Raw genomic sequence first — 24077 nt, forward strand, 5'->3', positions numbered from 1 at the left:
TTGTTGCCCTGGGAAAAAGCCTCCAACTGTCCACTCGATCTATGCCTCTTATCATCTTGTACACCTCTATCAAGTCACCTCTCGTCCTCCTCCTCTCCAAAGAGAAAAGCCCTAGCTTGCTCAACCTATCCTCATAAGACATGCCCTCCAATCCAGGCAGCATCCTGGTAAATCTCCTTTGCACCCTTTCTAAAGCTTCCACATCCTTCCTATAAGGAGGAAGGAAGAAGTACCCAATCTGCATACTCCATGCCTTTAGTTTATCCTATCTATAAAATTTAAATTAAAATTTAAGTAATTCTCAGTAAGCAGCCAGAAATCCAGAGTGGAAAGCAGTAGTTCAAGCTGAGTTGTGGAAATGTACTAAAATGAATGACAAAAGATCAGTATTTCTTTCAAAGGAACACTAACCTTTAATGGCAGCACATAAAAAGCCTGGTCAGTCAATAACTGCCTCACCAAGAGCCATAACTCCTACTGCTGCTGTCGCTCTAGATTTCTGGTTTCTCATTGAGAAGTACTTAATCTTTAAATTCAGGAATAGGTTGAAGATAAAAATCAGGCAAGGGGCAGATTGGTGGCTATTTCTTTCTTGCTTGTAAACGCACAAACTTTTTCATGGGCCAATTATCTTCCACTCCTTCAGGTTTGGGTTGAAATTGAGCAAATGGAATGGAAGGTTTTCTGCAACTTTTTGAATTGAAATACGGAAAGCAGAAAAGGCTATTTGGCCCCTCCTGTTATTCAATAAGATTATGGCTGAACTTCACCTCCCAGCTTCACTGTCCTTCACTGAACCCTTGAAGTATATTGAGTGACTGAGCCTGCACAATCCTCTTGCATAGAGAATTTCAAAGATCCACCACCTTCTGTATCAAGAGTTTTCTCCTTGTCTCTGTGCAGAATGGCTGATCCCTCATTTTAAGACTGTAATCTTTGGTTCAAAATGTCCCAGCCAGGGGAAACATCATCCCTACATCTACCCTGTCAAGCCTCATAAGAATTTTGTGCATTTCAATCATTTCAGCTCTTGTTCTTCAAAGCTCTAAGGAGTGTATGCTCAGTCTGTAGGACAAATACCACCATCCCAGGAATCAAAGAACTGAGCATTCACTCCACTCCCTCCATCAAAGTATATCGTTGCTTTGAATGGGAGACCAGACCCATAAGGTGCAGGCTCACTGGGATAGCAAGACGTTTTTTCCAATATCTGCCAACATATCCTTTACCTTATTAATTGCTCTCTGTACCTACAACTTAATGTCCAATGAGCAGGCAAGCACACAAATACCAACACCAACAGCTCAACCTCTCATCATTTAAAGAGTACTCAGCTTTTCTATCTTTCTTATCTAAGTGGATGACATTGCACTTTACAACACTGGGCGGCACAGATCCAGTGACTTAGGTTCCATCTTGATCTCAGGTGCTGTCTGTGTGGAGTTTGCCTGTTCACCCTGTGGTATGACAGTTGGAATATAATAGAATCAAAGAGGGTTCTCCTGGGTGCTCCAGTTCCTTCCCATATCCCAGAAATGTGCAGACTGGCCACTGCAAATTGCCCCTAGTGTGCAGGTGAGTGGTAGAATGTGGGAAAAATTGTTAGGAATGTAGGTGGAATAAAGTCGGATTAATGTAGAATTAGGATTAGTGTAAATGGCTGCTTGATGGTTAGCATGAACTTGGTGGGCCAAAGGATCTGTTTCCGTGCTGTATGACACTATGATTATTATATTCCACTTGACATATCCTTGCCTATCCACTTAGCCCACCACCATCTCCCTGAACCCTCTCTGCATCGTGCTCACAGTTTACACTGACACTAGTTTTGTGTCAGCAAATCTGGATATTTTACACTTGGTCCCTTTGTTAAAATCACAGTTTGTGAACAGTTGGAGCCTAGCATTGAACCTCCCTGCATGACCTACTCTCCTTTTCTTTTATTCATTAACCTCAATTCATTCCAATTACCCTCAATCCCAAGGTCTCTAATTTTATTTAATAACCTCATGTAGCACTTTAGAGGGACTTCTGAAAGTCCAAGTACACCAAATCCACTGGGTCTACCTTACCTACTCTGCTAATTATGCTCCCAAAGTACTCTAACAGATTGGTCAAACAGGAGTAGCATTTTGGCAGAGAATGAAAACTTGGTACTTTTCGGAAGTGTTAGTCTAGGTTTAATATTGGTATAAATTTGTATAAATTTTAGGCGATCGTCTTTTGGAATGCATTTCACTCAGTTTTTAAATAAAAAAGAACCACTCCTATGCAAGTGGCTCCTATCGCAATTTCCATCTCTGCTTGACCCCGCCCATCCCAGTAACATCCCCAAATGCACCATTAACCCTGAAGGAATTCACATATAAATGTTTGAAGACAGTATCTCCGCCACCCAGGTTAAACAACCTACTGAAATACTTTGGGTTAATTCACAAATGAAGTATGGCCACTTGTGATTAGAGGATGATTTGCTTATTTAAAAAAAACTTTAGCTGGGGTCATACCTTTGGGAGAAGGGTCAAAATAGAGGAAAAAATATAAAGAACCACACCCATAAGAAACTTTTTTAAAAGAATGATTGTTAAAGTTCAATTTATTATTTTTCTTCCTGTGACTATGGTGTGGCCTCACTTGGCAACCGTCCACAATGACATGATTGAAACTGTGTGGAGAATCCCAGGCACAGACCTGCATCTCATCAATCTTTCCCAGAGAGTGGTGTACGAGCAAGACTTTGGCTGGGCTTGTGGCTCTCAGCAAAACTTTTAGTAATACTGTTATAAATAGCATGCAGTTCATAACACAGAGTAACAAAGACCTATTGTGCTCATATATTGGTGTAAAAACAAAGTTTGGAATGTATTAGTATGATCTTCTTTCCTCTTCCCTCCCCCTTTGCATTTTGAATACTGTGGGGCTGTATAATAAAATTGAACTGCTGCTGGTGTTTGCACAGCATGCTGAATAGGCCCCTTAAATGGCAACAGATTGGCTTCAGATTGAATACCCACTAACTGTTAGATGAAATTTTATGACCTGCTACCACAAGGGACAATCCTTAAATAAGCAAAATTTACTAAATTGCTTGGGAGAAAGCTGGAACATTTATCAAGTACAATGCCACTTTTCAAGATTAATTTATTCACAGGTCAAAATTAGACATCTACAGATGGCCAGATGCTGTTTCCCCGAAGAGGGTAATTCTGCAGCATTTACCTTTCCGGTAACTGTTAGTGTTTTATAAATGTAAAACAAACAAGCTTTAAAACATGTGTAGTGGACAGTCATTTAGATATGGAGTTAGATCCTTGAACAAATTAGCTCCGGAAAATGTTTGTAAAAAGCTGCATAATAACAGGGGCTGTAATTATGAAGAGCTTAGTGATATAAATGGGTATCATTGATTTTTGTCATCGTTTGATTCTGTGCATCAACTAAGCAGATCATTTGAGTGAGGAAATTTGTGTATTTTGTTGCTGCACATGTCTGGGTTTCTCTGTGAAACATGTTTTGAATAATGGGAAAAAGTAGTTTAAATGCCATCTGTTCAAACTGGGAATGAATCAGAATGCTAAATTAAGTGAAGCTGACACAATTGCATTAATTTAAACCAAAATCATTTGAAGTTTGACAATGAAAAGAATGCTTGTCAAACAGCAGCCTTGGAAACATCATTTTGTTCCATTTAATGTATATTTTTTGGTTCAGTCTTTTCCCTTATCAGTGTGAAGGCCTATGGGTTTTATTGTGAGGGACATCCATGGTTGTGTGAGGAATTTCTGACAAGTCTCTGTATGGGAAGCAAAATAATGCTATCATTAATTTATTATTGGTGTTAGAGGAAATGTGTAGTCAAGAAATGCAGAGAAATGTAGAAATAAGGTATATAACTGAGCTTCAGGTGCTGGGATTGTGCCTCCAAGGCTGAATACAGCAAACATCCTAGGTTAGAGGAGGTGGTCTAAATTGCATGCAAATACCAGAGGTCCATCCAGGGTGCATATGAAGGAAGCTGCAACGTGGTGGGTGGGGGCAGTGGGAAGAGAGGAGTGTGGGAAATGGAGGGTCAAGATGGAGGAATATTCCCATCTAAGCTGTTCCCATAATCACCTGAACAAAAACAAAGAATTGTGCCAGAGACCCCCTTAAAAAAACCCTCCAAATCAGCTGCCCCTGATAAGGAGATACATTGGTCCCACCAAATATTTCTCTGCTCACCATAAGCCTTATCTCCATAAAGCCACCTGTACAGAATACTTGCGACGAGCTGTGCCCCCTTCTATGCTGATTGCCATCTCTGGTGTGGTGCACAATACTTCAGTGCCACAATGAGATATGACTTGCTTACCAGCTGCTAGGTGTTATCCTGACAAAGTTAAAGAATGGTTGCGGATTTTCAGGCCAATGTTCTATTCAATTCAGAAGAACAGCATCTATTCAAACAAACTGATTGTGTCAATTCCTACATCACCCATGCTGTTTGTCTTTCTCAAGCCCATTGCCAACTTGAGCAACTTTACCATCAGCTTTCTTGGCCCAATAATTCCTGACTTAGCCCCAGGAGTACAATAGGAAATGCTCTTCCAAGGGTGGGGTTAAATTATTTTTTTGTGGTTGTTTGGAGCTTTATTTTGCAGCAATATGAACCCAGAACTACCTCCCATGTGATTAAACAAGTTAAAAAAAGTTGATATTACCAAGCAGATTTAAGAATGTTAATTTCATCTGGACAAGTGCTACATGCAACTTTTGCGGACTGGAGAAACTGTTTATATAATAACAGAAGCAACTGAACTCTGAGGAGTTGCTGTCCTCTTTGATGTGATGATTGAACACCAACCATCTGCTCAGGATTCTGCTTATAGTTAAGTATGTTTAGTGAGCAAGTTAAGTGAGCAACCAGGCAATACTGAATAGGGTTCAATCCCTATTATCTGGGAAAGCTGATTGTATTCATGGTGGTAATGGAATTCTGTAACTGACCTCAGCACACAGGTTTAGGAAGAGAAAACAGTTAGGAAAGGCTGCTCAGCCAACCACATTTCCTTTATAGTCTCATTAGTTATTTGTTGTATCTAATTTACATTCTATGTTTGATGTCTACAATGTTTAATAATCCTACACACTTTTATGCTGCTTTAGAAACTCTGCTGATATTATGTGTGAGCATGATGCAATCTTTGTCTGGTCACTGTTAGGTTTCTCTTTGTATTGTTTATTTGTAGCAATGTTCAGCATTGCCAACATCGGCACTGGTCATAGAACCATATAGTGGGATGGTCCAGTGTCAGTTTTACCGATGTTGCCAGGAAGCCAGTAGCAGGTGGGATTAGTGAAATATAAAATTATGGTGCCATATGCAGCAGCTCACCGTCCACTAGTTAACCTAAGTGGCTATTTTCTACACATAATTGCCTCTAGTTAGATTCATAACAGATTGTTCAATGGTGGGAAGACAATTCAACATTGATTTATTAAAGTCAGATTTGAGTTTATTGTCATATGCACAAGTACATGTATGCACAGGTGCAACAAAAAACTTAGTTGCAGCAGCATCACAGGCACGTAGCAGCATATAAGCAGCATTTGCAAGAAAAGCATAAATTAAACAATTTTTTGGTAATGGTTTACAAGAAAGAACACAATTAGAACAATTAGAACAAAAAAAACATAAGAAACAGCATTAATGTGTAATTAAAGAAAACAGAGAAACGTAGAAATACCATCATGCTCTGGGACTACAGTTAAAAATTCATACAATTGGATATTTGTCACTGGATTTGAACCTCCCCTTCTGAATACAAAAAACCTGCCAGGTTAGGGGAGGTGGCCTGATTTTCTTGCAAGTGGCAGAAATCCACTAAAGTGCATATCTTTTAAAAGGAGGCTCAAAGCCATTCTAACATCACATCCATGCAACCTACAGCAAAGGTCACAGGATAAACATTCAGAAGGAGACCCTTTGCCAGTGTTTGCTTTACCAATATTGAAGTCATGAGGCTTCAATTGTAGTATCTTTACATCTACTCCATTTAACTTAGTAGAACAGAGATCAATATAAACCAGCTTGGTGAATTGTACCAGTTTCAGTTACTTTCCTCATGGTGGAATAGAGTCATACAGCATCGAAACAGGCTCTTTGGCCCAACTTGTCCATGCATCTAACCATAGAGACCAGAAAGTTTCATTAAATTTTTGTATTAGAAGAGACAAGCTGCTCCTTCTAGACTGTTTTGTTTTGTCATGATGCCCATACAGATGATACAAATACCCAGTGTGGGTGAGGAGATTAAAAGCCAAACAAACAGGATAAAAACTTTGTAAAGTCCTTCTCCACTCGGTGACTCAAGGAACTATACAAATCTTGGATGAGTGTAAAATAAGCCTCAGTTTCCAAACACCTGTGGACAAATTCTAAGTGAACAGTAGTAGTTGAAGATCATACAGTGAACTATTATTGTGGGGATATACTGTATGTTGAACTTGCTCTCCCACTCCCCACCAGACAGTGGTGATGATGTCAAAGGTGGCTGACTTTTTAAAAAGATTAATCCTTTGTTGTTAAATACTTACATGAGCAAAAATCACAAAGGCTTTAAATATCCTAAATGGTATGAGAGGGTAATATGGCAGTTGAATGAGTAGTCTTGATCTCAGTGCCTTTCCTCAGTACCTAGTGATTGAAATGGTATGAGAAACTATGACGTTCTCCCCTTATTACCTTTGCAAAGTGAATCTGTTCTTGACATGAACACTGTATAATTCTTGCAACTAGTCAATTAATAATTATACACAGTTTATCCATGTTTAGTTGTATGTGAAACAAGCTGAAAAATGTCTATATGTTGTTGGGGTTTGTGAACTTGAGAAAACACTCGGAGCAGAGAAATGTGTCTCTGCACAATTCATAAATGAGGCTCCTTGCTAAAGTTCTGGTGATGAGAGAGTTAAGGGGAGGATTAGAATGACTGCAGACAATCATTATTACTTAAAGTTTATCACAAAAATAATCTAACTCAAGTGAGCACAGTCATGCTTTAACCTCTCCATTTTAATGATACTTCCCCAGAGGTCCACTGAATGGGAAGGCGAGCTGCTGCTTACGACTTGATTGCTGGATCATTAGTGTATTACTAATAAATAGGACTCATGCTGTGATGTGGTTTCTTCAAAAACTATCAAATTTACAGATTACACTGTGTAAATAATATCCTTAACTTTGGGAATGTGAACCCTTGACTAAACTGAACAAAAATCCTATAAAAGTAATCTTTTTGTGCACATGAACAATGATAGCAAGTCTTTTAATGGGAGTGCCCAAGTCATGAGCAAAACATTCCCCTTATGCAGCTGTTTTTATTGAGTAAGTGGTAGTCAGTATGTTGAATGTATCAGTTCATAATTCAAGTATTCCCATCAAGTGTTGGGGAAGAGATATTGGCAAACACAGTATTCAGAAGTATATTCATTCCTTCTCTTTTGCAGCTTTTAGCATATAATAGATTAGGTTATGTGTTATTGAAAGTCAAACATGCCCAATTTACAGGAGGTTTCAGTTTGGTTCTGTTGCAGCTTGGGTTCACTGTCAGTCACTCCCCTAAGGAGTCTGGTTGCCCACTTTTCATCCACAAAAGTCAACTTCCATTGCTTTTTATCTGCTAGCAGTCTTGTGAGACCCAGGACAATATAATTCATTGTGCTTTGGGCTACAATTCTGAATTTTAAGTGTATGTGCTCATTTAATTTCTTTGAAGGCGAGCTGGACAAAGAATAGGTGTGAAAATATTTGGTTCAGAATATAGGCTGTTTTATTCCATATTTTTCTTCTTGGCAGCCTTTTGGAATCGAGGATGACTTGCTCTCACTCCAGTTCTCAGGAGTAGAAGAATGCCTGTATGTGAATTCTTTTAATGTGGGGTGGTGATTGCACACTGGCTATGTCATGGGCTTGACAGATTAATGCCTTGATTCAATGGAAGGAAGTCCAAGACGACTGGAGGCCAAACTCTGTTTACAGATTAAGAACCAATGCACACACACATGCACGAAGTAAAACACAAATGCTCTTTTCCATACTCTCTTTTTCATCTTCCCTCTCTAATAACCCTACCCTAATGCCGCATCCCCTCCCCCCACCCCCTTCAGTTTCCTTCAGTCCACAAGCAGACCACTGGATTACATGAAGATCATTTAATACAATTGGTTCAAAATAAAGAACACTTCTGCCACTACTCCCTTCTGGGAGGCAATTCTCCTAGGTTCATCCTGCTATCTGTCACAACCCCAGCACCAACATTGTTTCTTTCCATTCACAGCCTTTCTGCCCCATCAAACGTCAGAAATGTTTGTCCATGACAAAGTGTTGGACACTGTAGAAGCATTGGGAGCAGTGTGAAACCAATTGCTGTACTTAAAACACCTCTGGCCTGACCACGCGTGGTCAACTCAGCAGAGCCTCTGCAAGCATTTATGAAAATGCATCATGTTAAAATCATTTACATCCAAGTCGTCTTTGTTGAAGAAATAGCTGAAGAATTCCAGCATTTACTACTTATGTCTACTTGTTGTGAGAGGGCCTTGTCATTGAACTGCTGCTACAGTTTCATGCAGTTGGATGGCTTGCTAGACCACTTAAGATGACAACTAAAAGTCAATTACATTGTTGTGGGTCAGGAGTCACGTATACATCAAATCAAGTAAAGACAGCTAAAAGAAAGCACCTTGCCCTGGACACAGAGTTATGCTCAGTGTGATCTATCTGTCATCAATTACTATTGAACATGCAACATTGATCTAATCAAGATGCAATCATTGTCATTGGTGATCCCTCGAGAACGACCTCTACTTGGATTTACTGATGAATCCTGGGGCAAGTCTGTAATCCAATTCTAAATCCACAGAAAATGAAGCTATTCCATGTTGGAGAGCTGCCCGCTGGTTGAAGTTCTTTTCCTTTTTCTTTCTATGTTCTACCTGTACAGTCACACGGATAAACCATTTCTCTCCAACCTAGGATCCTGTTCGATAGAGGAGCTGGTGTCATTGCAATAAGAACTTAAAAAATTAACCATTCAGTTCCTTGGGCCTGCTCCACCATTCAACCAGATTGTGGGTGATATTTGACCTAACCACCATTTTCCTGCCTTATTTCCATACTCCTTGACTCATGTGATATGCAGAAATTCATCAATCTCAGTTTTGAAAAATGACTGAGACACCTCTGAAATTCCAGAGATACACTACTCTTGAATAAATAAAGTTCATTTCAGTGCTAAATGGCCAACCCTTTATTCTCAGAATGTGATGCCTCATTCTGAACTCCTCAGCTGGGGAGACATCTTCCATGTGTCTACCCTGATGAGTCCTCTAAGTATTTTTCAATCAGGTTGCCTCTCATTTTTCTGAACTCCAGAGAACAGAGGCCAAGCCTACTCAATCACTCCTCAAATGACAGACTCACCATCCCAGGAGTCAGTGTATCTTTGTTATGCTCCCTCTGAGTTCCCATGGAGTGGAGACTCAGAGAAAGGATTGGGAGAGTATTGGGTAGATAATAGAGCATGGATAGGCTAGGTAATTGGAGGGTGGGGAATGCATTGTGAGCAGGTGCTGCAGTAGGGTGGGCCAGATGAGGGTGTGAGGCAAACAACAGAACTGATGAGGCCAGATAATGGGGGATACACTCGGGCAGAAAATGGAGTGGTGTGTTGGGTAGATGATGGAGGATTGAGTAGATATTGGGATGGGACTGAGGACATCCGCAACAAATGGGACATGATGATGGCAATAAGTAACAAGAATTGTTATTCCCAGGGCGACAATGGCTCACACGAGGGGACATCATTTTAAGGTGATTGGAGAAGGGTATAAGGGGGAGGTCAGGGGTAAGTTTTTACACAGAGAGTGGTGGGTGCGTGGAACACACTGCCAGCAGAGGTTGTGGGGGCAGATACATTAGGGACATTTAAGATACTCTTAGATAAATACATGAATGATAGAAAAATAAAGGGCTATGTGGGAGGGATGGGTTGGATAGATCTTAGAGCAGGATAAAATGTCGGCACAACATTGTGGGCCGAAAGGCCTGTACTGTGCTGTAGTGTTCTATGTATGTACTAACTGATCCGTCTGGAGGAAGATTGGTGCCTCAGACTCTCTGGCAGTGACTCAGGTAAATTAGGGCCCCTTAACTCGTACTGAAATAGGCCTCTCCAGTTAAGATCTGCTTCATTGTTCTCACAGGCCTTGGATGGATATTAAATTTTGCGAAGTTCAAGTGGGCATTTCATACTATTTAACGTGGTTGTATGTGGCTAGTGACCCCATGCCAGCAACAACATTTTAACCTTCTCTCTTCTGTAGTGACCTGAAACAGACCCTCTAAACTGAAAAGTTTCCCTTCCCTGATCTTGGCCTTCCATAAACTAGATGACTGAATCGATCACATTGCGCAGCTTTGACAAAGTTCTCAACTATGAGTTCTTTACAGTGGGGAATAACCTACTCTGAGGCAGAGCAGACGATGGTATTCCTGTAGGTCAGCATCTCAGATGATTTATTACAGGCACAGTGGTAAATATTGGCTTTTTGATGAATGTAGCCTTTAATGCAAGAGGATTTAAGAGCCAATAATGCTATCTTCCAGTTATATGGAGCCCTGGTGAGACCAGGCCAAGTCTCACATATTATGAGTTAATCTGGTCTCCCTACCAAGGGAAGTATATACGTGTAATAGAGAATGTAGCAAAGGCTCACAATTGGTTCCCAGGATGATGGGTTTATCAAATGAGGAGAAATTAAGTAGACTGTGCCCATCCTCTCTTGAGCTCAGAAGAACAAGAGGTGATCTCACTGAAATGTACAAAATTCTTAGGGGACATGGGGATGATGTTGCCCTGGTTGGGGTGTCTAGAACCAGGCATTGCAGTTTCATCCATCATCCATGATCTTATTGAATGGCAGAGCAGGCAGGAAGGGTCAAGTGATCTACTCCCACTTCTATTCAACCACGTAGATGCCATGGTCAAGAAAGCTCATCAGTGCTTCTACTTCCTCAGGAGGCTAAAGAAATTTGACATGTCTCCTTTGACACTCACCAACTTTTATCGATGCACCATAGAAAGCATCCGATCTGGTTAGTTCATCCTATATGCAAACAGCTGAAGGGGACATGGGTCAGAAGGCACAGGAGAACTGAAACCGAGGGGATGCGCATGGCCCACAGGAGGAGGCAAGTCACCAGAGTTAGGGCACCAAGAGTGGGCAAGGTTGAGAAATAGACCTTCCCCATTGAGGAGATCTCAGAGGTCAAAAAGGGTAGGCCAACTGAATTTATAACTGGTTGAGTCGATAACTATGCTTGTGTACGTAAATATTTACCGTATAAATTTGAGCGCAAATATTTGATGATTTCTAGGAGTTTATTTCTTCTATAAAGCAGAAACAATGTGGTATATTTTGGTGTCAGGGTACCTTTATGAACTGAGCTTACTACCTGGTCAGCTGAGAGATGACTGCCTTCATTGAAGGACCTTCTGTTGAAAACCCTATCTTCATTCTTACATTTGGAATTAGTAACACTGAAATGCCTACAGGCACGACAATCCTCCTCTGAATCGTTTGTTGGTATTTACTGTTCAGACTTGTACGTGAACAATGGCTACTTGATAAAGATATTGCAGCACTGCCTGGGAAAGTGTATCCCTGGATGATCCACGGAGAGAATGGATGTAGAGAACGCAGATATGAATTAAATTTAAAGTAGTTTGCTTTCTGTGACAACTGGTGACTTCCACCTTTCTTTTGACCATGAATGTGTTAAAAAATCTTTTAACCTGACAGCATTCAGACACGAGGGCACAAATTCTGTTTGCATCAGAAGACAAAATAACTCATCTGATAGCATCTACCACATTACCAAGGAATACAGTATCTAAATGTAGAAAATGTAAATATTCTGCATTTATTTTTATTTATTTTAGAAAACTTGGCTCTACCCGCAGCATTAACTACACCTGTACCTGGAGGGGAAGTGGACAGATTTCACTGAAGTATGGTGGAGATGATGCTTGCTGCCAGCTTGACAAGCAGGGACTAAAAGCCTGATTGCCAAAGAATGTGCCTGTGGGAAATAGCAGTCTGTCACACAGCCCTGACACACTAGCCTGTACTGACAATGCTCACTCTGTCTGATTCCCTTCCTTCTTTAACCCCGTAACATTCAGCCCCCACTGCCCCCTCCCCCATGACAGGTATTTCCTGAGGGAGGGGATTGATGGCAGCTGAAGAGGATCACATTTCCTCATTGCCCCCCCCCCCCGCCCCATCCCAGTGTTGGTCCTCTGAAACCATTACAGGATAATGAATTAACCAACTATAGAGGCATTCTCCAGTCTGGGGGCCATATCATACAATCTAGGGTGCTGTTGCTGGCCAGCTGCACAGATTCCTACAAGAGGCAGTCACTGACGAATGCTGAATGCCTCCAATACGGGTTAACAGCTGCTGCTCGGATGATGTTACAGGTTTCCCAATGGAAGGCTTGTTAAGGTATTATGAGTGACAGCTGCTCATCTCATTAACCTGCCTCTTTCATGTGAAGAAGGAAACAAACGGAAGAAACCTCCCTTGCTATTGTTTCCTGAAGAGATGCCAGATTACGGGTTGATTAATCTGAATCAGTAAATTGATTAATAGTTTGTTACTAGTTTCTGACATTACGTCCCTTTAATGGTATCCAGAAAAGAACAGACTAATTGCATTTTATGTTTAATAATGTGCTTTCTCTAATATCAATTGAAATGAATACTCTAATATTTATAGTAATTATTTACATAGCAACATTTTTTCTTTTCTCAATGTAACCAAGCATCAAAACTTTGTTTACATGTGCAAGTTACCAAAACTGAATCTCAACTGCAGCCAAAGCAAAATGTTGACTGAGTCATACTGATCAGGAAGTTGAGGATTGAATTCCTCCATCCAGCCTGAGCCAGGATGAGTGTATGCATTTGGTGGTGGTGGGGAAATGGGAGGTGGGAGATGTTATTGTACAATTGTACTCTTCATCATAGTTCTAGTTGGGGAAACACAAGCCAGAGTTCCCACTTCTGATAGTTATTCAGTGACTCCTGCCAGAAGTGCATGTAGTTGAATGTTAATGAAGCTCCAGTTTATCTATCGATAGCTGAATAACCTTCATCAAGCAGGTTCACACATGAAGAATAACCACTCAGGTGAGGTGGCAGAGGGTGATCTGAGGCTCAATCCCAGAATAAATTAACCATCAGGAGAGAAGGGAGATTATTGGAGAGGGGATGCATAGCAAAAAGCTGGTACTTAAATGAATTACATTTTGTAGCTGTGGAGTATTGGTTTATTATTGTCACTTGTACCAAGGTACAGTGAAAAACTTGACTTGCATACCGTTCGTACAGATCAATTCATTACACAGTGCATTGAGGTAGTACAGCATAAAAATAATAACAGAGTACAGGGTAAAGTGTCACAGGTACAGAGGAAGTGCAGTGCAGGTAGACAATAAAGTGCAAGGTCATAACAAGGTAGTTTGTGAGGTCAAGAGTCCATCTCATCATATAAGGGAACTGTTCAATAGTCTTATGACAGCGGGATAGAAGCTGTCCTTGAGCCTGGTGGTATGTGCCCTCAGGCTCCTGTATCTTCTGCCTGATGGAAGAGGGGAGAAGAGAGAATGACCCGGGTGGGTGGGGTCTTTGATTATGCTGGCTGCTTCACCAAGGCACTGAGAGCTATAAAGATCATCATGAAGGGAGAGTTAGGGAGATATTCTTTCATGTAGAGGATTGTTCGGGCTTACAGTAAGTAAAATCTATAATATTTTTGAGCAGTGCAGCTAGTGGAACTGTTGCCTTGCAGCTCCAGTGACGTGAGTCCAATATTGGCATAATGAAGGCAGCCACTGGACTGAGCCCTGATATTACAATGGAATTTATTTGCAACAGTGCAAAATGATATGGGTTGTTGTTGATATTCATTCTTTTAAATTAAAATGAAATGGTATAAATATTCTTCAAACGAACATCGGTCAGTAACTCAATAGTGCAATGACACTGCTAATTGCAGACTATATTTTTTATTGTGGTTATAAACTTTACAAGGTAGATAACATCTTCATGGCAAAGAATTCAGTCAACTGATATTGTTGAAGGATGTGGCAGAGAAGGTGCAACTTCATGTGGAAATGATATGACAAAATCTGCCAATAAGATTTAGGTTTGCAAAGAAATTAATAAACACTTACCATACTTTCCTGATCATTTAAAACAGGACAGCTTTGGATATGCTTCAGTAGCTCTGGAATAGATAGAGAAAAAAACAGCTGACATTCCTTGGAAAGTATGTTTTGAGTGAGGGCAGTGTTGGACCAGATTGTGACAGTTTCCCCAGTTGAATTAACTGACAACAAAATTTCTTTGGTTTAGGAGGAAATAAGGACTTTGATTAGCTGCAGAATGGTTGCCTGCACTCATGGAACTGTCCTAACGGAAAAATGGAAAGTAAAGGAAAAAAGTTTACATTGAATATGTCTCTAAATCATTGTTTCATCAAGTGCTCCTTTAATTATAATTATATTTATTATCAGATTGTTAATGTGAAGCCAAGCCAATAGAAACTAATAATATGGAGACACAAGAGACTGCAGATGCTGGAATCTGGAGCAACAAGCAATCTGCTGAAGGTACTCAGCGGGTCGAGCAGCATCTGCGGGAGGAAAGAAATTGTTGATATTTCCGATCGAAACCCTGCATCAGGTCTGAGAGTGGAGAGGCGAGACAGCCAGCATAGAGAGAAGGGGAGGGGCAAGAAAGGATTCTGAGATGATTGGTGGAGTGAGGAGGGGTGTAGGATGACAGGCAGGCGGTGCCAGGTAGGGGAAGTGAGCAGGGGTGGAGTTGGAAGACAGTAGCAGGTGAATGATAGATGGAGGCAGACAAAGGGAGAGAGGGAAAAGGGAAAAAACAGATGGAGCAAGATTGAGGGGAGGGGAGTGTGAAGATGGGAGACAGCTGCTGGAGGGAGATAAGCAGGAACACAAAGTGCTACCAAAGCTGGATTCAGATAAGCAAAGGAAGTGAGAATGGGAACCATCAGAGGATAAGGGAGAGGTGAACGACTTGGAACAGATGGGGGGGGGGGGGGCGGTGGGAGGGGAAACCTGTGTGTGAAGTGGATGGATGGAGCCCGGAGAGGGAAGGGGACAAAGATGGGTGAAGGGCGGCTGGGGGGAGGATGGGAAGGGGGACAAAAAAGGTGAGGATCAGGAGAGGGGGAAAATGGGGGAAAAGGGGGCAGGAAGAGGGAAAAAAAAGAAACTAGGTGGTGTTTACCTAAAACTGGAAAACTCAATTTTCATGCCATTGGGTTGTAGTCTACCCAGGTGGAATACAAGGTGTTGCTCCTCCAGTTTGTGTTGGGCTTAATCCTGGCAGCAGAGGAGGCCAAGGTCAGTGTGCAAATGGTAAAGGGAGCCGAAATGGCATGTAACTGGGAGCTCGGGATGGCCATTGCAGACTGAGCGTAGGTGTTCTGTGAAATGGTTGCCGAGTCTGCACCTGGTTTCGCCAATGAAGAGGAGGCCACATTGGAAGCATCAAATATAGTAGACAAGGTTGGAGGAGATGCATGTGAACCTTTCCCTTACCTGGTAGGGCTATTTAGGTCCCTGGATGGTGGTGCGGGAGGAGGCGTAAGGACAAGTGAAAGCTTGTCCTTGCACAAGTGAAAGCTTGTCCTTGCACAAGTGAAAGCAAAGGCAGGGGAAGGTGCCAGGGTAAGGGATGGATGAGCCGATCAGGGAGTCACGGAGGGAGTGGTCCTTGCGGAAGGCAGAGGGGGGTAGGGAGAAGAAGATGTGGCCGGTGGTGGGATCATGTTGCAGCTGGTGGAAAAGACGAAGGATGACATGCTGGATGCAGAGGCTCACAGGGAGAAAGGGAAGGACCAGGGGAGCTCTATCACTGTTCTGTCTGGGAGGAGGTGGGGTGACAGCAGATGTACGAGAAACAGAGGAGATGCGAGTGAGGGCGCCATCAACCACAGCAGATGAGCAGCGTGACGCTTCCTGACAAAGGAGGACAGTTCAGATGGTCTGGAACAGAAAGTCTCATCTTCAGAGCAGATGCGGTGGAGACGGAGAAACTGGAGAAAGGAATGGCATCCTTACAAGAGGCAGGGTGCGAAGAGGTGTAGTCTAAGTAGCTGTGGGAGTCAGTGGGTTTATAGTAAATATCAGTGGATAGTTTGCCTCCTGAGATGGAGACAGTGAGATCCAGAAAAGGGAGAGAAGTGTCAGAAGTGGTCCATGTGAATTTGAGAGCAGGGTGGAAGTTGGGGGCAAAGGTGATTAAAATTAATGAGTCCTGCATGGGTGCAAGAAGCAGCAACAATGCAGTCATCAATGTGGCGAGGAAAGAGTTGGGGAGTGGTACCAGAGAAGGTTTGGAACAGGGACTGTTCACGTAGCCAACAAAAAGACAGGCATAGCTGGGGCCCATGCGGGTGCTCATGGCCACACCATGGCTAAACTAATAATAGTTGAACTCTCTGCCTGTCATCATTTTTGATAGCATTGAATAGATTTTGTTTACATTATGGAATTTCTGGACTGTATGTCAAGAATTACTCAATGTATGTAAACCACCCTGAAGAGTGTGAACTCGCTGACATGTACAAAAATATGTCATGATTTTCGTATCTTAGGTGTGGCTCTGTAAAATACTGTATTAAGATTTGTGGCTTTGTCAATATTTCAGTCTAAAGAAGATATAGAATAACACAGGGAACAACAACTTGCGTCTTTTCAAATACTAGATAGAATTTGTAGCACAGACACAGACCATTGGGCCTGTGCTGGTGTTTATATTCCATACCAGTCTTCTCCTAATCTGATGACCTTATCAAACTCTGACCCCATAAGTGTGTGCATCTAGCGATCCCTTAAATAAAAATGAGCTGCTACAATCACATTGTGGAGCAGCATTACAATTTCTCATCACTCCCCCTTAAGTGCAATTCTTTATTATATATTTGCAGATTTTTGTATGAGACAATACTCATTGTTACACAGCTAATTAACATTCATTGTACCAGCAGAGGTTTAGTAGCCAGAATGCTGTGGCTTCAAGTCCCATTCCACAGACCTGAATGCAGAAAGCTGGGCTGACGATCCAGTCCAGCATGAAGACAATGCTGCTTTGTTGTGTGTCAGCTTTTGGATGAGATGTCAAACCAATGCTACCTATATTCTCTCAGGTGGTGGCAAAAGATGCCATGCCATGCCATTACATTGAAGAAATGAAAGGGAGTTATTTCTAACATTTTAGATAATATCTACCTCTAATCAATATCATTTCAATTGATTATATGGCATGTAGCCAGTATATGCCAGTGGTGGAGGGGATGAATGTTCAGGGAGGTTAATGGGGTGCAAATCAAGCCGGCAAGTGGTGACTATTCCATCAGGCACCATCTGATTTGTGTTTTATAGAATTTCAAGGGATCCATTTTTCATCATATTAGCATTTGCTAACTTTCTAGCAAGTGAATGGCAAATAGTAGAGATGCTTCATTCAGATGTTGATAAAGGTTAATTAGTTTATTATTGTCACATGTACTGAGGTACAGTGAAAATCTTTGTTTTGCATGCCATCCATGCAGATCATTTCATCAAATCAGTGCATTAAGGTAGTACAAAGGAAAACAATAACAGAATGCAGAATAAAGTGTTATAGTTACAGAGAAAGTACAGTGCAGTCAGACAATAAGGTGCAAGGCCATAGAAGTAGATTGTGAGGTCAAGATTCCATCTTATCGTACTGGGGAACCATTCAATAGTCTTATAACAGTGGGTGTCCTTCTGCCTGGTGGTACGTGCTTTCAGGCTTTTGTAGCTTCTGCACTTCATTATTTAAAAATGGTAGAAGTATTTGAAGGAAGATGTATTTCAGATGGTTACTGGAACTTCAAGGAAAGGCCAAGGGGCATTAGGGTCACTCTCCACATGATACCCAACCCTTGACCTACTCTTTTAGCCACAGCATTTATGTGACTGGGCCAGATGAATTTCTTCTCAGTGGTGTCTTCCAGAATATTGATGGTGAGGGCTTCAGCAAAGGTACTGTCATCTAATATAAAGGGTAGATGGTCAGATTCTCTCTAGCTGGAGATCATATCCTGGCACTTTGGTGGCGTGAATGTTATTTGTCACTTTCAGCCAATGCCTGAATATTGCCCAGTTAAGGATATTGCCTAATATTGCTGCATGTTATGAGAAAAAGATTCAATCCTCGATTGTTGTTGTCTCAGCAAAGCGCCAATAATACCATGTTTCAGCTGAAGTTCAAATGCTGCTGCATGCAACATTGGAGTTGCAAATAAAACCATTGCATGAATAAATATAGCAAATATCACAATAAAGGTGGCAATATTAATATGCTTGGGAATTATTTATAAATTGCCTACACATAAATGTTGTAGAGTCATAGAGCAGCACAGCACGGATACAGGCTCTTTGGCCCAATGTCCATGCAAGCCATGGTGCCCACCCAGACAATCCCAATTTCCTGCATTTGGCCCATATCCCTCCAGGCCCCTCCCCTCCACATAGCTATCCAAGAGCTTCTTAAATGATCTATTGTACCCGCCTCAGCCACTTCCTCTGGCAGCTTGTTCCATATTGGGCTGTGGACTGACAAATGGATTTCAATATGCACTGTAAGGCTGCAAATACCTCCTCCCTGGTAATATGAATGTTCTCCAGAACATCTCCACTTGTTTCCCTTATCTCTTGGGCAACTACGATTTTCTCCTCATTAACCACCAAATATTCATTAAAAATCTCACCCATTTCCTGCAGCTCGAGACATAGGTGGCCCTAGTGATCTCTAAGGGGGCCTACTCTCTCCCTAGCCACCCTTTTACTCTTAATATATCTATAGAACCTCTTGGGATTTTCCTTTGCCTTACCTGTCAGATTCATCTCATACCCTCTCTTTGCCCTCCTGATTTCCCTCTTAAGTGTATTCTTAATTATTTTATAATCATCAAGGGATTCGTTCGTCCCTGACCTCCTAAACCCAATGTATGCTTCCTTCTTTTTCTTGACCAAAGCCTCAATATCTCTCATCAGCCAGGGTTCCCTAAACTACCCAGGTTTACCCTTCACCCTAACAGGAACATGCTGCCCCTGGACTCTTAAAAGCCTCCCGCTTGCCATTCATTCCTTTCTTTTCAAACAGGCTCACCCAATTGACCTCTGCTAGATCCTACTTAATTCCCTCAAAATTAGCCCTGCTCCAGTTTAGGACCCTAACCTGTGGGCCTGTCCTACCCTTTTTCATCACTATCCTAAAACTAATAGAATTATGGTTGCTAGAGCCAAAGTGCTCCCTGACTGCCACCTCAGTTACTTGTCCTGCCTCGTTCCCCAAAAGGAGGTCCAGTATTGCACCCTCTTGAGTGGGTGCCTCTATATATTGACTCAGGAAACTTTCCTGGACACATTTCACAAGTTCCAGCCCCGCAGGCCCTTAACATTCTGTGTGGCCCAGTCAATACTGGGGAAATTAAAATCTCCCACTAATAAAACCCTGTTATTCTTACAACTATGAGCAATTTCTCGACACACCTGCTCCTCAAATTCCTGCTGACTATTGGCGGGTCTATAATACCGCCCCACTGGAGTGATGCTTGTTCCTAAGTTCCTGATGCTTGTTCCTTCTTGTTCCTAAGTTCTACAGATATGGCCTCACTGGACGATCCTCCAAAGATGCCATCTCTAAGCACTGCTGTTACAACCTCCCTTATCAAAAAGGCAACACCTCCTCCTCACTTAGCTGTACCTCTGTCACGTCTGTAGCATCTGTACTCTGGAACATTGAGTTGCCAGTCCTTCCCTTCACTCAGCCATATTTCTGTTATGGCTATAACATCCCAGTCCCAGAGCCAATCCATGCTCTATGAGTTCATCCACTTTACCTGTTAATCCTTGTGCATTGAAATAAATGCAGTTTAACTGAGTATTCCTTTCCCTCCCTTTACTGTGCCCCTGGCTATTCTGATTACTAAACTTGCTCTCGCAGGCTACTGCTTTATCCCCTGACTTGGTCCTGCTCAGAGCCCCACCCTCATGCCAAACTAGTTTAAATCCTCCTGTGTAGCACCAGCAAACTTCACTGCAAGGATATTGGTCCCTCTCTGGTTCAAGTGCAACCCATTCCTCTTGCACAGGTCACCTCTACCCCGGCAGAGATCCCAATGGTCGAAGAACCTGAATCCCTGTCCCCTGCACCAGCTGCTCAGCCACAAATTCATCTGGCCTGTCTTTCTATTTCTGACTCGCTTGCACATGGCACTGGGAGTAATTCAGAGATCACTATCCGGCAGGTGCTGCTTCTTAACTTCTTACCTCACTCATTCTGTAGGACTTCGTCCCTTGTTCTACCTATCTCTTCAGCACCAACATGTACAATGGCCTCTGGCTGCTCACACTCCCTCTTGAGAATGTTCTGCACCCGCTCAGAGAAATGTCTATTCCTTTAAAAGACAGGTGATAAATGTTTTGTTTTTAATTTTCACAGACATCAAGGAAATCTCCATATTTGGCTATGGTTTCTGACTGTAGTCCCATAGCTCTTAAAATTGAATGCATAAAACATTTATTTTCGTTAGAAGAGCTGCCATTAGTGGATCTTCAAATACTTTTGCAATTTTCAAATAATCAAGGGCAGCTTTTCTCAACAACTGAATGGAGCACCTCTACCATTTGCTATTCATTAAGAAGTTTGCAAATGCTAATCTGATGAAAAATAGATACCTTGGATTTGACAAGAGCACTAGCTTTATTTCTGAATGAGTAGCCACATTATTTTTCTATATTTAACTCTTTCATCACATTGCCTAATTTTTGACCTTTTTAAAGCATGTTACAAACATCAGGAGACATCTCTATTGTAGGTAGACAAAGGGGACATAGAACAACTTTGCCCTTTGTAATTAAGGTGCATCTTAAAAGTTAGATAATACATGAAGTCTGGGAACATCACTGAACTCTCCTGGAACCTGGAGAAGAAAAGAACCACTATGTGCGTACACTGATACAAATCTACTTTGACAGATGGCTTTCAATTCTCATGATATTTAATAAAAAATGTTCATTTAGGGTTGTTGTTAGGAAATGATGATGTTTTAACAAAATAATAAAGTTTAGGAAAAATTATATTTTTAGTTAAGCTTTATATTTAAAATATAATTTAATTATGTTTGGATGAAATCTTTTCAGTTATCTCCAATTTGTATGAATTTAACATTTGACTCAAGCCTGGCATTTTAGTTAGATACTGAAAGAAAACAAATAATCGCTTCATCATTATTGATAGAAAAACATATTCCTATTAAATAGTAGCTTTAGACTTGGTATGAATGTGAGCAACCACTTCTACAAGGGCCATTCAGTGAATTGTACATCCATGTTTGCAAATGACGTGTAAGTCAGTGGTACAGATGGGAGCAGGAAGATGCAGAGGGTCACAGGCCAATCAAGTGAGTGGGTAAAACTATGACAAATGAAATTCAATGTGATTTAAAAAAAATAAAACTGGGTATTTTCTTAATGGTGAGAAATCAGGCACTGTACAGGAGGAACAGATTGGGGAATCCAAGTAAGGGAAAGGCTGCACAGAGGTGGAAAAGACAATCAAAAAGGCTAGTAGAATGTTAGTATTAATTTTAAATGAGCTGGAAAGGAACATCTTAATTCGAAGGAGGGATGGGCCATTCAATCCCTCAAACCAGCTCTGTCATTGAATAAGATGAGAGCTGATCTGACTGTAAACTCAACTCCACATTGTTGACTACCTCTGCTCACCTTCCTGCCCTTGCTTATTAAGTATCTATTCAACTCTGCCTTAAAAATATTCAAAGACTCTGCTCTTAGCACGGTATGAGAAAGTGAGTTTCAGAGACTCACAACCCTTTGAGGGAATAAATTTTGCCTGTTCTCCGCTTTAAATGGGTGGTGCTAAAAGATGGTTAGACCACATCAGGAGAGCCATTTTCAGTTCTGAACATAGTCTTATTTTTCACATATTGTCTCAGAAATTCCATTGCATACCACATATATCTTATGTGCAAAGCACATTCCTCTGCATGTTTTAAACATTGATATATTTACAATAATCCACAATGAAAGACACCAGTCATTTCTGAACCAACATGTTAAACTGGGGAAGTCATTTCAAAACTATTAATCCTTATTGTACCAGGCTTGCTGTTAGCCCACAATACACTTTTACTTATTTTTTGAATGAAATAAAAAACAGGAAAATAGGAGTGAACTTACCCTAAACACTTTTCTTTAGGTCATCAACCTAGAAAACTGCTGATCTTTGCCCACTTCTTGTGGTCAGTATAATTTCTTAAGTATTAAAGATAGTGCTCATTATGGGCTAGACATATCAAACTTGAGGAGAGTGCTCCACAGTCACTTCTGGCTGATGGAGTCAAAGGCTTTAGTGAAATTGTGAAAGGCCATGTTTAGTGGTTGGTGCTGCTCCCTGTACTTCTCTTGGAATTATTGTACAGTGAAAAACATGTCCATGCATTTCATATCTTGGGAGCAACCTCTCAGTGAAGATAGGCACCATGATGAAATTCACTATGGCTTTCAATATGCCAGCAAGGCCTTTGGTTGCTCGAGGAAAAGGAATGCACCACCTCACAAAATACCAATTCTCCTGCCTCATCAGGCATCTCCTGCACTATCTACGGAAGAATCTTCAGTTCCCGCATTGGCCTCAACACTCGCCTCAGCACCCACAAAACCAGAATGGAAGCAAGTCATCCTTAATCCGGTGGGGCTGCCTAAGGAGGAGGAGGAAAAGGAGATGAGAGGTAACGAGGCATCCAATCCTTGTGCCAAACATTGTGTCCTTTGCTCATGCCATTTTTGTCGGAGTCTCCTATTGTTTGGATGGTAGATGGGTTGTGTTTTCATGAACACACCTAATTTGAAGGCTGGTGCCGCTCCATTCAGAAAAGTCAATTTTGGGAGGAAGAAATAAAACAAGCATTTAGGCCACCTCCCTGCATGCAAAACAACATGAAATCATAATTCTTCACGACCAAACTGCTGGGAAGACTCAGCTGACAATTGCAGTTTGGCAGTCTGATGCAAGTTGAATCAAAAGGCCAACTGCCAGAAATGTGGTTGAGTAGCATTGTTTATTCCAATGCTACAAGAACCATGTGAGCCATTTCTTGAGGTGAAATGCAATAAAGAATATTTCTAGGTCAATTCAACCAGGCACTTTCTGATACAACTTGCACTTGAATGTTTGATTCTGTTTCTGTGTGAGATATGCATAAAGTGATGACACTGTCCTTGCAATGCTGCTTTTGTGGCATTGCAGGGAAACTGAAGCCTCATTGTTCCAGGAAACAATCATTTTTGATTACTCCTGGAACCACTAAATTTTAATTGTACTGCAGTGGATTGGGATTCCATTGATGCTTGTAAAACTTGTCTTTCATCCTTCAGCCACCCATACTGAGGGGGTTAGCCTATGAGGAGAGATTGAGTTGCCTGGGATTATACTGAGAGGGGATCTTATAGAAACATATAAAATCATGAAAGGGATCGATAAGATAGAGGCAGGAAAGTTGTTTCCACTGGTAGGTCAGATTAGAACTAGGGGACATAGCCTCAAGAATCGGGGGAATAGATTTAGGATGGAGATGAGGAGAAACTGCTTTTCCCAGAGATTAGTGAATCTGTGGAACTCTCTGCCCAGGGAAGCAGTAGAGGCTACCTCATTAAATAGATTTAAGACACAGTTGGATAGGTTTTTGCATAGTAGGGGAATTAAGGGTTGTGGGAAAAAGCAGGTAGGTGGATCTGAGTCCACAGCCAGATCAGCCATGATCTTATTGAATGGTGGAACAGGCTCGATGGGCCAGATGGCCTAGTCCTTCTCCTATTTCTTATGTTCTTATGACTCCCTATCCCTATCTTTATCGAACAAGCCCACTGGACCAAA

This window comes from Pristis pectinata, chromosome 7, assembly GCF_009764475.1.
Source record: "Pristis pectinata isolate sPriPec2 chromosome 7, sPriPec2.1.pri, whole genome shotgun sequence".
In the NCBI taxonomy this organism is placed as follows: Eukaryota; Metazoa; Chordata; class Chondrichthyes; order Rhinopristiformes; family Pristidae; genus Pristis; species Pristis pectinata.